This window comes from Tyto alba, unplaced genomic scaffold (assembly GCF_018691265.1).
Source record: "Tyto alba isolate M040663 unplaced genomic scaffold, T.alba_DEE_v4.0 Super-Scaffold_1, whole genome shotgun sequence".
NCBI lineage: Eukaryota > Metazoa > Chordata > Aves > Strigiformes > Tytonidae > Tyto > Tyto alba.
The window spans coordinates 31,379,813-31,395,204 of NW_024881261.1; the positions used below are offsets into that span (position 1 = coordinate 31,379,813).

General features: G+C 39.3%; 1 protein-coding gene across 1 annotated transcript in view; it reads left to right on the forward strand.

The window, feature by feature from the left end:
* LOC122154850 (translation initiation factor IF-2-like) overlaps positions 1 to 15,392 on the forward strand; it is an 81,101-nt gene that overhangs the window by 58,188 nt on the left and 7,521 nt on the right. The window contains exon 4 of the mRNA XM_042807533.1: positions 1,243 to 1,401. The gene's annotated coding sequence lies outside the window, so the exon portion shown is untranslated. The remainder of the gene's footprint in view (positions 1 to 1,242; positions 1,402 to 15,392) is intronic.

The following is a 15,392-nucleotide window of genomic DNA, read 5'->3' on the forward strand; positions in this document are numbered from 1 at the left end:
GTCCTTTTGACATAACTGACCTCTATTGTGATTAAATATTGTCTGCCAAACATGACTCATTCAGTTTTAAGCATTTACCTAGATCATATGGAGCTTTGACATGGCTTCATTTCTGTCTGTCTTACTCCATGGGAGAGGAAATCTTAAATGCTGATATCTGATACAATGGAGAATAACGTCCCTCAAACAGGGTTCGTTACCTGGTGTGCAAAAGCCAATCTCACATACAGAGCTATCAGTTTATTCCACAGTTGTGCAAAGATAGGTGCTATGTGGTAATTCCACACAGCCAGCACACTACACAAAGGAACTACAGCCTGTTTACCCTATTACAAGATTAGTAAAAACCTGTCTAAGTTTACACTCATTGTTCCGTAATCACCATTCCATTGGTGTATGTATTACAGGTGTGTGTGTTGGGGGGAGGGGGAATGGGATGGGGAGAGGGGGAAGAGTTCCCAAAGTTACCACAGATTTTTGCTGACTTCATGCTTCTTGGGTAACCATCTGGCCTATGGCACCAACTTGGGAGGAAAGATGCTCATCTCTTATCAATCTTTTATCTCCTCTTCAGTGGTGAAGTCCTGGATCATATCAGTCTTACAGGATAGAACCACTAAGTATTGGGCTTACACAATGGAGCCAGTGATTAGTGGTCCTTGTTCTTGGTGAGAAACATTTGTGTGGGCTACAAGGCTACATATGCACTGGAATTTCCAGAAAAGTCAGCTCTTAGGCCAAAAGAATCTGTATCTATATTAAGGATAAATGACCGAAACATTTGGACATCTCCTAGGGCTCCTGTAACAGCTTCCTGACATTGTAAAAAGAATTATAAGGAATAAAATTCTTATGACTGACAGGAAATTTTTATGCAAAGATAATGTAGATCTTAGAAAAGTGGGAATTCATCTTAAACAGGCTCACCCATTGAAAACTTAGTGAAAATTTAGGCCTCTTCTGAACTAGCTGTGTGACCTCTTTAAAGGCCTCCATCAAGTGACTCATCCCATTCTGAGGTAGTCCAGATTAGCCAGAACAAGCCACCCCCTAGGGCTGCCTGTCTGTCCCCATACTACAGACAGGGCAGGGATGACTAGCAGAAACAAGATATAAAACTCTTGCTAAGGTTAGCTCAGTTGAGTCTACCCTCAGGATATAGCTATGGGAGAAATACAGCAAATGGCAAAAAAATGTCATTATCAGTTTATTTAAATTAATTTAAATCTTCTTCCTTCGCAGTCATTACCAAGAAAACCTTTTTAACAACCTGGCCCCACCTGAGGAACTTGATGCTCCACTTCATACAGAGTGCTTGGTTCTCAGTCTCCTTGCAGAAAAATAATGGCTATTAGGTGACAAGCTCTAACAGAAAATCACCACCCAGACGTGTGAAACCAGGTACATTTAAAACTTCTATTCTATAAATCTTTTATATCAAAGTTCCAAACCTTGATTTACATAGGCATGTGATCTTTGCATTGCTCTGTCCCACAGCTGATGAAGGTGGCACATTCTCATTTTTGAGAATTAATTTAGGTGACTATATCTTATAGACATTTGATAACCTGGTATTGAGTAAGATTTCCCCAAAATACCATTTAAATACTTAAAAACTGGCCTTTAAATATGGTGTTGATTATCAGTGCTGACAGCCTAGTATGAAGTCTAATTATTATAGCTGTGCAACAAAAATAATGAGGTACTTATAAATGCAGGTGGTGAGCTAAATACTGTATTAATGAGCAAAATATCTGTGGTCTACCAAAGACATAAGCTATCAGACATCTGCAGAATAGCACGCAGAGAATAACCAAAGATAAATCGTCTATACTGAATAGAGGTGCTGATGACTGAAGTGTATGTATTCATCATATAAAGTAATTCAAAAGTGCAGAATAGGAGATGACAGCTAGAGGAACTTGTACAATGTATAAATTACTAGTTAAAAAGCTAAAAGGAGCTTGAGTTTGTAGCCTTTGAAATTCAAGAGATTGAAGAGCTGGATCTGGTTGTATGAGGCTTGGTCACAAGTCCAGAGTGCACCGTACTGCCCCAAATGAAATGTGTGAAATCCAGTACGGAGTAATCCCACATACCTGAGCACTGCAAAGAATCTGGAACCTGGAAGGGTGGGATAAGGAGCTGTTGCAGTGACTGAGGAGCCTCCACAGTGTCAGCAGCAGACTGTGGTCCCTGTAGAGCAGCAGCAGCCAGGGACAGAGCAGCGTATGGCCAGTGGCAGAGTCAGGCTCTGGAAGGGACAATGAACGTGAAACATCACCCTGTCAATTTTGAAGAAACACTGCTGCACATGCACGAGTTTTCCATTTTTGTACTACCTTATACTTTCCAAAGTTTAGTGCAAATTCCTCTTACATAGAAAGTGGGTGGAAAGCACCTAACATTTAACTGAGTATTAGAAAAACACAGTAATGGGGAGAACAACAGTACAGTGGCACAGCCAAGGGCAGAGGAAGGGAAGGAAACATAGCAAGGAACTGCCTAAAGTAAGGAGTAACATACCATTCGTCTAGCAACAGTAACAAGAGGTGCCAGTCCTTTACTCTCTGGCAGCAGAAATAAATCTACTTACAGCCTTAATCAGTAATGCTTGAAATTAATAATACATCACAGACTAATGGATCTGAAAAATGATTAGTGGTGTGTAGGAAGCTTACTTCCTAAAAGTAATCTACATGAACATTAACAGTAGAGCTAGTCAGAGAAAGGATAATCTTGCCTGTGCAAAAACTGATATTATATCTTCAAGCGATATCAAAAGCATAAATTCTGACTTTTTTGCATGAAAAGAAATGTCAAAATAAGTCTCTTGATAGGTCCTTTTCAATATTTTTGCATGAAGCTTCTCACCTAAAAATATGTTTACTTCAAAAATGTTGTAAAAGAATACAGATATTCAGAGCTTTTTCAGGATTGCATCAGCAAAATTACTGGAAAAATATCTAATTGAACTGTCTTTTGCTAAGGGACAACTATTTAGAAATTTTTTAGTAAAGCGGTAACTAGCACCAGAAATTAATGATGTGGGAAATAAAGAAATACAATGACTATACCATCTTGCTACCTTTCTCTATAGCTAAATAAAAAGCCAAATAATTTTATCTGTTGTATCAGGACAATAAAAGGCTGTTCCATTACAGGAATGTTTTATCACAGATTTTTTCTTATTCTTTAGACAGAAGGAATAAAAGCTGCAAGGGCTGTGATAAGATTAATAAGTCAAATCGAATGTATTTTTTAAGGAGTATCTACTGACACCAAATATGTTGATCTTGCTAATGGTTCTGGCACAACATTTATGTGATTGCAAATCTGTAAAGCATGTTTGTCATAGCACTGAATCTTCTGTTCAAAGGTCATTCTTGCCTTAGTACAGCTGCTCTTCCAGAGCAAGAATGGCCTTTGCATGTCCAAGGCAGACGAAAAATGTCCCTCCCAGGCTCTGCTCACCAAAAGATATATATCCCTATTAATGAGTAGCATAGAAACAGAATGGAAGTATCTCTCATTCCCACCACCCCTGAAGGGTGAAAAAATTCTAAGATAGTTTTCTGAAAAAAAAAAAAAAAATTCTAAAATTCTCTATGAAACGTTTTTAAAAGCAAACAGCAGACATTTGAGACCTCCAAAATTTAACACGAATGCTGACCATATTACTTTCCTCCTCACTCTAAAGGAGTAACTTCAGGCCCCACTACTAGTTTGCTTTCCTCTGTTTTATCCCTTTGGTCCCTTTCTTTTCCTTCTGTTTGTGCCTAGAAGTTGTTGTTTCCTTGTAAGGCAGGTTAAAAACCGAGTGTGAGCTCTAACTGGAAATAAATGAGCTAAATTCACTTCTAAAGCAAATTCTATTAATAGAACTAGTTTCTGAAAACTGGGCAAGTTTCCAGAAGTGTTTATAGACAAAAAGCTGTAAAATAAGATTGCAGAAAGTCTGTAAGAACCAGTGTGATAACTTAATATAACTGGTATCACTTAACTTCTATCAAACCTGATAAGGACATGAAGGTTATGGTAACTAAAACTAAAGCACATGCTAAGATGTATTGATTTTAATGTTGTGTGTGTGGTAGATTAAGGCATGGTTAGCTTTAACAGCCCCTTTGTTGGTTAGGAAAGTAAATATTGATATGCTCATTTCACTGACTAACACAGATCCTTGCTAAACAAGTGAATAATTTACAGCGCTCAAACCCTAGAGGTCTGGCTATAGTCCACTGAACTGGACTAAAGCATACTCTGGTAAAAGCAAAAACTCTCAGATGAGTTCTCAGTCATAAGAGCTTCAGTCACCCCTGAACACACGTGTTAAATCCCATAGCGATAGGCACTGGAGGGTGTTGTGTTCTTTCCCGAGTATATGAAGAGAAGAATCACTTTATATAGTATTGCACATACCAATCTACCAATTGAGAAGATGTCATCCTAAGGGTTGGAGTCCTGTCGAAAAGAAATTGTGAGTATAATTGGAAGAAATTAACAGTAAAATGGCCTCAAAAAATTATACTCTGGATTATTTAAGTAGCATTCTGTGAGAGCTTGAGAGTTGAAGCAACAGTTCATTTACCCAATTTATGCTGTTCTTGTTGCACTTTAAATATTGCCTGACTGATGAAGTAATTTATTTTCTCACCATTTTCACCTTACTCAGTTTCTTCTCACCCCCATCCAATTTACTGTTCTTCCATTTTCCTCCCACCATTCATTTCTTCCTTCCTTTTTCCCAAGTGGTGTATCTGATTCGTTCCTTTCTCTTACTTATCCTTTCCTCATTTCAGTATCTTTCAGTCTCTGTGGAAGAATAAATACTTAGCTTTGTAGAAAACTGGAAAAGCACAAAAGCAAGCTATTTTTCTTAACAGGGAATTGGTGGACCATATCTGCAGGAAACTAATCTCTCAGAGTCTAACAGTCATTGCTTGGAGTAATTCAGAGTTTCATATCTGCCGCTCCCCCTCTAATTTTGTACTCAAGAGTTCTTTGTACATCCAGCAAGCTAACAAGTGCACAGACTTTGTAACAACCTTTAAAAAGCTTTCACCGCAATGTTTGGCACAGATTTAGGGATTTCCTGTTAGGTAATGAAGGAAGCCTCCATCATAGAGGATGACATTACTTAGTGATAAGATGAAAACAAGGAAACATGGTTTTCCCCAACAGAGTAAAAGCATATTACTGCATGTTGCTATATATAATGCACTAGTTACATTACAATAATTTGGAAAAGCCCACACTTACCCTGAAAAATAATCAACAGTTTCAAAAAGGTCCACATCCAGTGCTAGAATATAAGTATATAGAAACCACTTCCTAGATACAGCTGTTTTGTTAAATAGCTATTGACCAGGTTATTTGTAAATTAGTTCTAAAATATCATCATTCTAGTTTTAGAAGCTAGATAAGAAGAATGGAGGTATTTTCTTTTAACTAATAGCATTAAGGGGAGCTTTGGTGGTACTTAGTGAACTAGTACAGAATCTGTTTTACAGTCTAACATATTGAACACTAAACAATGAAACTGGATCTGTGTTGTTGTTCCTTCATTTGATTACACTGTTCAAGCAAATGCAATCACAGCAGATTAACTACCTTCCGAGATAAGACACAGGGCTCAGAGGCAGTTGTTAAAGTTTCATATCTGTTCCACAAGCAATTAACTGTTTTCAAGTAAGTCATAGTTTATAAGGAAAAGGTGGGGAATAGCTTGTTCTGCATTAAATAAGAGGGCAAATTTTGATTTCTTTGAATATGGTTTCATTTGAATAGCTATTAATTTTTATTTTGAAAGCATGGACAAGGCACGATACCTTACTTACAACCTATCCTAATCACATGACAAAACCTACCATGCCTTATCTCCATCTTTTCTGCAGCAGGATATTCAGTATAAATGTATTTCCTATAATGTAACAAATGTAAGTGAAATGACAGCTCCCACTAAGAAACACTTCCTGACATAGTACAGCAAAAAATATTTTTGAAAAGAGCCTAAGTCTTTAGAAAGACTTCTTGCCCACTTGTTCTTCTGCTCTGGATCTCATCCTCCGCAGTCACTTCTCTCCTTTCTTTGTTATCAGCTATGGTGAAAGGCATACAAGAACCACCTGTATCTATAGAAATGTAATGCTCTCCAGTTGGACCTGTTCTTTGCCTTAGTGGAACCTGTGGAGGTCCATGTTTCTCAAACTTCTCTCCCTTGGTTGTACTTTGAAAGTAATGTTTAGTATCATCTCAGTTGTATATCTCTTTATTCCCCTCCTATTTCTTTGTCCAAGCAATTCTCAGTGCTTGAAAAGCAAGTGACACCATGACTTACCTACCATTCATTAATACAATTAGATTATATTATCTGTTACATTCTGATTAATCACTAAGATACCTAAGAGAAGCACATATTGTTTCTGTTACTTCTTCAAACCATCTGTTCTAGTACAGCTGAAAATGGTTCATCTCTTAGGAAACAATATCATACAATCACATATGGTTTTTCTAGCCAGCTTATCAGTTTGATTATAGCAAGAGGAAAAAATAGCAACAAAATAATTTCTTAACTGTTGGAGAAAATATTGAATATTCTGAGAGTACTGATCAGGAGAGCTGGAACATATAAAAATACCTGAAACGTGAACCATCAGTGAGGCACACCATCTCTTATTCACTCTTTAAGGAAATTACTCAGTTGGGAGTTGTAGCAAGATTCGTGACACCTTTATGGACAGCCTGGTTCAGCAGAGAAAGGCTGATAACCGTTGCTGTAATCCACAGTAATCATCAACAACTATTTTTATTTTCTCATAATATGCTACAGTATTGTCCAATTTAAACTTTAAGTTTTAATTAGCAAAGAGAGTGCCAGTTAATTGGTTTGTCAAGGATCTTGGGGCACTGCCACAAGACTAGAGCTATAACAAGAGAGACCAGTTCATGAAAAATTAAGTTTGAACATGAACAGCCTTTCCTATGCAGGGCTTCATTGCAAGGGCTCTGACTTTAGCTCAAACAGTAGAAGTAATTCTCAGTTGCATTCGCCAGAAGCAGTTTTTAGATATAATAAATCAGCACAGGATAATACACAGTAGTGGTTTCTGCTCCATATTTGTCACTTAAGATTACAAGTTGAGAAGATCTGTACATACTTATTGATCCCATTACCTTCATGTGAACCCTGAAATTCAGGGCCAGGGACTAAGTCAGGGAGATCTTGCTTCTTCTAGTCTTTGAAAGCCTAAGGATCAGAAGGGATGCTGAAGATAATACTGTGGTACATGTAGCAGGATGGATGAAATTGTTTATTTACTCAATATTTAATAGCATATAACCTTGCTTTAAGTTATTACTACATTAATATTTTATATGTAGGAAAAGGATTAACACCAATTTAAGTTTCATATAAGAATCAAGTGCAGTTTATACAACAGTGATTTCTAACATCAGTAAGAGCTCCATGTATATCAAGAGATGAATGCTTTGCCAATGTATTATTAACAGAGTTGAACACGAGGCTTTAAATGAAAAAAGAGTTAGTATTTTTAACAAAACTGACTGCAGCAGACCAAATTAGTTTTCAAAGGCCCCTAGAAAAATAGTGGAAATGATAAGCAATCTCATAGGATCAAGGTCTTTTCACATAGAAAGTTTTCAGGCATGGATCACCAGTGGAAGTATTATTGAATTAAGTGCCTTAGTAAAAATCTTATCAAATTAGTGCCATTTACTTACAAATGTAAGAGAACAGAAGAAATACTTAAATCAAAGTATGACTTTCAGCAAGCAAAACTGGGGCAAAAAGCTTTTTGCCAGGTAGCGATAAGGACCAGCAGCTCCCCAAAAGACTGGATACCAGACACAGCAGCACAGCCAGGAAAACAAGGACCTTCACCAGCCAGAGCTCAGCCCCACTGTACCTGAAAAAACCCACCAGAACAGGCTGCGGGGTAGCACCTCTAAGTTCAGATCCTCATGCATGCCCCTGAAGATGATGATGCTGATCTAAAGTTAAGTTGAGAAACCGTATCAGGCTCAGACCTGCTAAAGATAATAAGGGCAAAACACTGCAGGGAACAGGCCTAAAATTAAATCCTGAAGCCAGGGCCAAGACCAAAAAGACGGGGACATAGCACGGCTGGAGGTACAGACCAACAACACACCTACAGAAAATCTCAAGCACAAAGCTAGTATCCAGGGCTGAGCTAAATAGAGGTCCTGGGCAGAAGACGTGGGTGGAAGCAAGAGGTGAGGCTGGTCAGTGGAATTGAGGCCTGTTGAGGCTCTGACAGTTTGAAAGCACTGTTGCTTCCCCCAAGAGTAGCTGGTTCAGTAATATCTACATAACTTTTCTTTTGCCTTTTTTTGCCAGACTTGCCAAGGTAAAAAGTTAAAAAGAAAGCATCTCTTTCAAAATTGCATTTTGATCACACAAGCTTGAATTACATCCCCAAACATTCCTCATATTGCATTTAAGTTCACCATGGTTTCTTTTCAAGTTCCCAAAGTGAATGATATATAAGTGATTTTCAGCTTCTCTTTTATTCTCTATAAATTGGACTTTAACAAGCTGTCAGATCAAATAGACATGAAGTTGTTCATATTTCCACTCATTTTATCAACAGAGCAAGAGTACTCTGAATCAGGAAGAAAACAGAGGGCATGTTAACACCATACAATGAGCACCATGCAGAGACGCTGGTTTGGACTGTAGAAGCAGAATTGAGACATCGATACAACACTTCTTCCCAGCTAATTACTCCTGCTGAGCATTGCTTTTCAGTCATGTTAACTATTCTAATCATAGTGCTGTGCTGAGTTTGCTCCGTAACTTCTTTTGGTACTAGCTTCTCTGCACAGCACAACAGCACATGGTACAAGCACACTAAAAATAAAAATTAAAAAAAAAAAAAATGGGGATAATAGTCAAGAATCTGCACCACCCTGTGCTCTTGGATGTCCCCATGTTGGATACATAAAGATCCCTGATATGGGGAAGGTATACATGTAGCATGTTCTGCGAGGCACTATTCTTTAGAATAGCAGTTGGAGAAAAAGAGAACTGGCCACATTGATTCAAGGCATATACTGCAGTGCTCCTGCCATTTTCCAAACAGTAATTGTAATTCCAATGGCTGCAAGTGAGCACAAGCAGGGAAAAATGTTTTGAGCTGTCACACGGCTGTGAGGAATGCGATCACATGCTGTGCAGGCACAAGTCATGTGCAGAGCCAACTGTGCCAATAATCACTTGAAAATTAAATTGTAAGAGCAGTGGGGCCTGTGTAGTCCTGTGATAGCTGTTTGAGACAGTACAGTTCCTCCAAAATATCCATGATTTGTGCAAATACAGTGTTTGTATAGCTGTGGGTTCTCTGAAAAATTGTGTTGTCTTTTTTTTTTTTTTTTTTTTTTAACCTTAAAATGAATGAATTAAACGTGTCAGGGCCCTGAGTGACTAGGCCTTAATGACCCTAATCAACCTCATCTGGGACACCCATCCACACTCTCTCCCCATGGGCCCAGGAGTTCTACCTAAACTCAGGTCTGAGAGTTCAGTACATGAGCTCTACTATAGGAATGCTTACTGTTAGCTTAGTGCTAGTCTTGGCTGTCTGTTGACTCTAGTACAGACCAATGGGCTGCTTTTCTAGCTTCACCTCAGGTTTGTCTTGTGTCTGTGGGGTCTGTTGAGTGCTTAATCAGTTGTGTCTGACCCTAGTTGTTCTTACTGGACCAGACCTGATCTGTAGATCAGTTTTCTGATTTGACCTTAGACCTGCACTATTGCCACAATTTGCTAGATAACCTGGACACTTGATCAAACCTGGCTGCTGTCTCTGGGTCTGTCTTGATCAGATGCTGGAGGTACTATCAGTCTTGTTATGGTGCCTGACTCCTTGTCCATTAGAGAACAGCTGGTCCTTGCTGCATCCTGACAAAATGAAGCTTAGCAGCTACAGAACTGAGCTGCATGGCTTTCAGGCATTTTCAATTACTATTTCTATTCAACATAAACTTTCTTCTTAATGCTACTGTTAGCAATGCTTTATAGCTCACAGAAATCCCTCTGCTTGTTCTTCACTGCCCTTCAGGCTGTTTTTACAGTTTGTCATTTATGTAATGTATTTTCATATTGTTTCCTAAAGGCATGGCTCTTCCTGCCTGAGAAATGAACCTGTTCAGAGAACTGAAAGCAAAGTTTGTATACAAAGCTGATGGAGGCTGAACATGAGGGATGATACAGCTCTATTCTGGCTTCTTTAGATATGCTTATTAAATTATTTGTGGTCTTTTTCCTAGTTGTGCAGGAGTCAGAGGGTGGTTTTGGCTGCTTTTACTACTTCTGAAAGCAACTGTAAGGTGATTGTTTTAGTGAAGATTTCTACTTTATTTGGTATTTGAGGTAGCTGCTGTTGTCAAATCCCAGGAGTAAAATAGTGACAGGACAGTCCATATGGCACTGAATTACTATGTGAGCACTTCGACTTTCTCTGTCTTATTTTCAAAATCTGACAAGGCAAAAATTTGTTATGGAGCTCCATGGGCCAAACTGCATCTCGAAGGTGACCACTCCTGCTATATCAGGCAGGTCCTACCACACTTTACGAGGGAGGCCTGCCAGGCCAGATGCTGTTCTCATAAAGCAAGCTACTGAGGAAAGGGAAGGAATAACATTCCCTTCTCTCCAGTGCAACATTTCTCACCATAGAATGGGCTCTTTTTAGTGAGAAGCTGTGAAAGACTGCAAGGGCCAGCAGGTTTGCATTCTAAGTGTGCCAAAAAAGGGGGTTTCCTCCCACCCAAGACTACACAGAAGACCGACAAAAACAGCAGGAAGGCAAAAGTAGTCTCTTTATCTTGTAGTTCAGAAAAGGAACATGAAGTAAGAGTTGTGTAGAGCCATTGAGGAAGTCCATAGCAGAAATATAGTCTGCCTGAGTCCCAGCTTTGTCTAGAAGATCTGTCTGTCCTTGCTTGTGCAGAAAGTGACATTCTTCTAGAAAGAAAACAATAAATTCTTTCTCATGGCTACTACCAGAGAAGATGTTGGCTGTTCAGTAGCAGGGTCTGTATTTGTGAGTATGAATTTGCTGAGGGATGAAAAAAGCTGAAGACAGAACTATAGCTGCTGGTTATAGCTGCCTGTTGGCCTGGGAATTGTCTGATGTGGCAGCAGGTACAACCCAGTCAGATGGGGACTAGGGCAGCAGAAGCTATCTCAGCAGCATAATGATGCAAAATAGAACAGATGCTGCTTACTGCATGTGGAAACTATTTATTAACATTCAGAGATACTACTGATAATAATCTTAGGTGGTGTTATAGGAAATACTTCAAGTGATTTAGTCAATCTTGTCTGACTCAACCTAGAAAGGGCAAGGAAGGAAAATTATATCTTCTTGTCTTCTGGAGATACAGAAATTTTTTTTCAGTGTAGGCCACTGGTATCAAGTAAGTTTCTTTTGCATCAGTGTAGAGGAGGATCCTGCCACCAGTCAGGAAGACTTTTTTTTTTCCCTTCTCTTCTGAAGTTCTCAGAGCTTTAACGTTGTTCTACCTTCTTCTTAGAGGCTGTCTGCATTTGGTTGTTAAATCACCTTTGCCCCACAAGGAACTGCTTTTTTCATAATGTCCTGTATGCTATTTACAGGAGTAATTTGTCATGGAACCATGGTCTTGGGAATTAACGTTCAACCTAAATCACCATTATAGTATGTCAGACTAGTGTATCTCAAAGGCTAATGCTTTGCACTTAGCCTTCATGCTGTTTTCTAGCTTCCTTAGAGCCTTTCTTCAACTCTTGCAACCTTTTAAAGGCAAGGGCCTCTGGGGCACCAGTAGCCCTTGATGCTTCCCTTAGGGATGCAGTGCCACAGTCTGTAAATCTGTTCACCTGCTCTCAGAAAGCTTTCAAGTCTTCTGCTTTGTGGGGAAACACTTTTCTGTGTTTCTTCTCCTACCACAATGCCAACAGTCCTTGGTAGAGCAGGGCCCTGGCTTCTGTTCTTGTGCTTTCAGGCTCCAATGCCCTGTGCATGGCATCAAAAGGCAAAGAGAGGCTGTGCAAACCCGAAATGGTTCATGGACCTGACACAGCCTTGGGAAGCCTTAGGTGGAAATACTAGTTGAGGCAGGAGGCACTGTAGTGAGACAACTTTCAGGCCTTGCACTAGCATGTTCCATTGCACCATACCAATGTTTGTAGCTCTGTCGTGACAGTTGCAGAAGGAACAGTCCTACATAAAACAGAGAAAAAGATTATATATAGAAGAGGTGCAACATTTTTATCTTGTGGAACTTTAAGCTACGGTTTGCCAGACTGAGGTTTTTTTTCAAGGAAGGGTGACAGGAGAATAAAAGAAAAACAATAAAAATACCTGTTAAAGAATGATAAATTGGGTATTAACTTTGGCTCATAGCTTTTATTTGAAGTGTGTAGGAAAACCTAAGATAAAAGCGTTATGTTTTGTCTTTATAGTTATTTTAATCTGAATTAAGGAATTTTCTCTTTTTCTAGTATAGAAAAACCTCTAGATTCATGTGTATCTTTAAATGCTCCTTAACTACTGATGTATTGTGAACTACTAAGTAAATATTAAATATATATAGGCTTTTATATAAGGGCAGACACTTGCCAACAGTGGAAGTGGTAACATTCTGGCATGTCAGGTCGTATTTACAGGGTAACTCCTAGGTACATCTGTCTAACAGCCATCCAAACCTACTGAATAGAAGTAATTCCCACTGATATTTAGACCTGCTATTTGTTCTGCATGGAAATCAGATGCTCAGGTCCCTGGTACTCTGCATAGATATTTTCCAAGCCACAGATTATATAACTGAAGAGGCTGGGAGCAAGCAGTGGATTTAGATATTCAAAGTTATTATGGCACAATAGACTGTTTATAAGGAGATGACTGTAAACGCAATTCTGTGGAAGAGGATTGACTGTGCTTCTTTTGAAACATAATTACTTTAGTTAACTCCTTCTGAAAGAGAAATCAAATGTTTGTGGGAGTCTTTTGAAGGTGAAAAAATAAAGTTTTTGATTAACATAGAAATGTATTGTTATAAAATCTATATTTTTTTTTGAAGTATAAAGTAATTTTGACTAAGTTGCAGTCATCTGGTGATGAATTCCTTCCCTGAGGGCTCTTGGTGGGAAGGTGCAAGCTTGATTTGAATTATTGGTTTGTATGAAGCTGAGCAATGTTGTGGTGTGTGGTGGTATGCACTGGGATAGTCTTTTACTGCTGGGGATTTGCTTGTAAGGAGGGAGCTTAGACTAGACTTAGTCTATCTTAGTTCTGCATTTGGTTGTGTGTGTTTCCCTTTAAAAGAACTGAACTCCAGTGAGTTAGCAAAGCCTAAACTCTTTCTAATGATTTATCAAAAGAGCAAAGTTGTATTTAGCTGGATGGAAGCTAAATACAGTAATGGAGAAATGGGATAGTTGTTATTTTGCCATCCTCTCTTGGTCCATCCTTTCTCTTCTTAAGCATCTCAGAGAAGCCAAGGTAGAAAAGACAGAAGTAGGAAAGGAAGAGAAGGAATGTGGTAAGGAGAGATGGATGTAGATGTGAAATGTCAGAGGAACAGTGAGCAGATGAAATAGACTGAATGAGGAATGATGATGGGAAAGACTGCATACTTTTTGCCTAAGAGTAATGGAGAAGTGTCTGGCTTGCTAGTTTTCATTCCCTGTCTCCATGATGATTACAGCTATGACTGTACAGAGGAACTGACATTCTGCAAGATGCTGTATGACCTGTCTTCTATAGTTGCTACTCAGTGAAGATACATATGGCTGGCTGATCTTGGAGCCTGCAGACAATGTCTGTAGCTGTTGTATTTGATAACTGTTTGGTGCTCTTGAACCTGTGCGACTGCAGATGGACTTTGCCATGCAGCCAGAGGAATTTCTGTGCCAGCTGTACTCTGAAGCCTCAAGAGTACAGCTTGGGTCTAATGTCTGTGAGCAGCTATCCTACTCCCGCACAAGTCCCCAGAATCCCAGCCTGTTGGGTTCAAATTATATCTTCTGTAACAAGTGACTGGCTATTAGACAGCCAGGTCTGACATACGGAAAAGTAAATCATTTTTTGTTAAAGAACGGCATCTGCAGAATTTCCTGAAGTAGGCAAAATCAGCAGTATACTTTACACAGTTCTTTGCAGGACTACATCACCTTTATGATCAAATCTTCAGAGGTTTGAAAAGACACTGTTACACGTTAAAAGGTGAACATAGATCACCAATCATCATGTGTTGCTCTGGACTTGCTGCTTTTACTTATTTTCCTATCTCTGGTAGTGCTTTTGCTCAGTGTGAGACCTGTGAGTTAACTGAATGTGATGTTACATTGAATTGTATTGTGTTGTGTGGTGTGTTGGCAAACTCTACAGTGGAGTGGGACCAGTGGTGCCAATACAGTGGTCCTCACTGAAGCTCTATTTGCATTCCTTGTAAAGTGCTACTGCTGCCTCTACAGGGTTCAATTTCCGTTCTATTTTTATATAATTTTCCAAGTCTGTAGTTAATATTAACTGACAGGGCCAGCTGAGAATCTTGGGATTTCCTATTACAGATAATTAAGGAAAATACTAATTCATGTACAGACAGATGCCTTGTGGTAAATTGCACTGCATGAATATCATTGCCTTCACTGTGAGTTCTGTTTCCTACTGATTACTGAATCTGTCTTCTAGTTTAAGGTGCTAGAGGCACAGCAGACTTTCCAGCAAGTAGACATGTAAAGAAGGCTGCAGAGAAACTCCTATTCTTATTTTTTTTCTGAAGTGTTGCTTTTATGGGCCAGTTGCCCTAAATTGTTCTGTACCTATAATATATGAGCTTCCATTTTTATTATTTCTTAATGGCACATGGAGAAGGACCTGGAAGGAGGACAGGAATTCATCAAGGACTTTTCCATTCCAAATTGGTGTATGGTTCCATACTAGGTTAGAATTGAGCTTCCTGTTTTGTTCAAAAGAGATATTGCCATCAGGGAGCAGAAAAAGTGGACTGCTCTGCAAGGTAGGCAAGCCAGGACCCGAGGATGACAGCAAGGCAGGTAGGGTAAGTGTCGTACCCAATCCCACAGTAAGAGTAGAGAAGGGCCAGTGTCAGGAACCAGGGTCAGCCACAGTCATCACTAGACAAGTCTAGAGCGATGAGACATGTCGAAGGTCTAATGAGAAAGCTGAGTTAGGGTCCAGATCAGTGAGGCACATCACACATAGTGAGGCTTACGCACAGCATAGCTCAGAATTAGAGGCTGCACTTCAGACGTGCTCAGCCAGGCCAGTGTGAGGGTTGGAACTTAAACACAACTTGAAGTGGAGGAAGCCCGGATGAGGCTTCTTAGCTCTTGCACATGA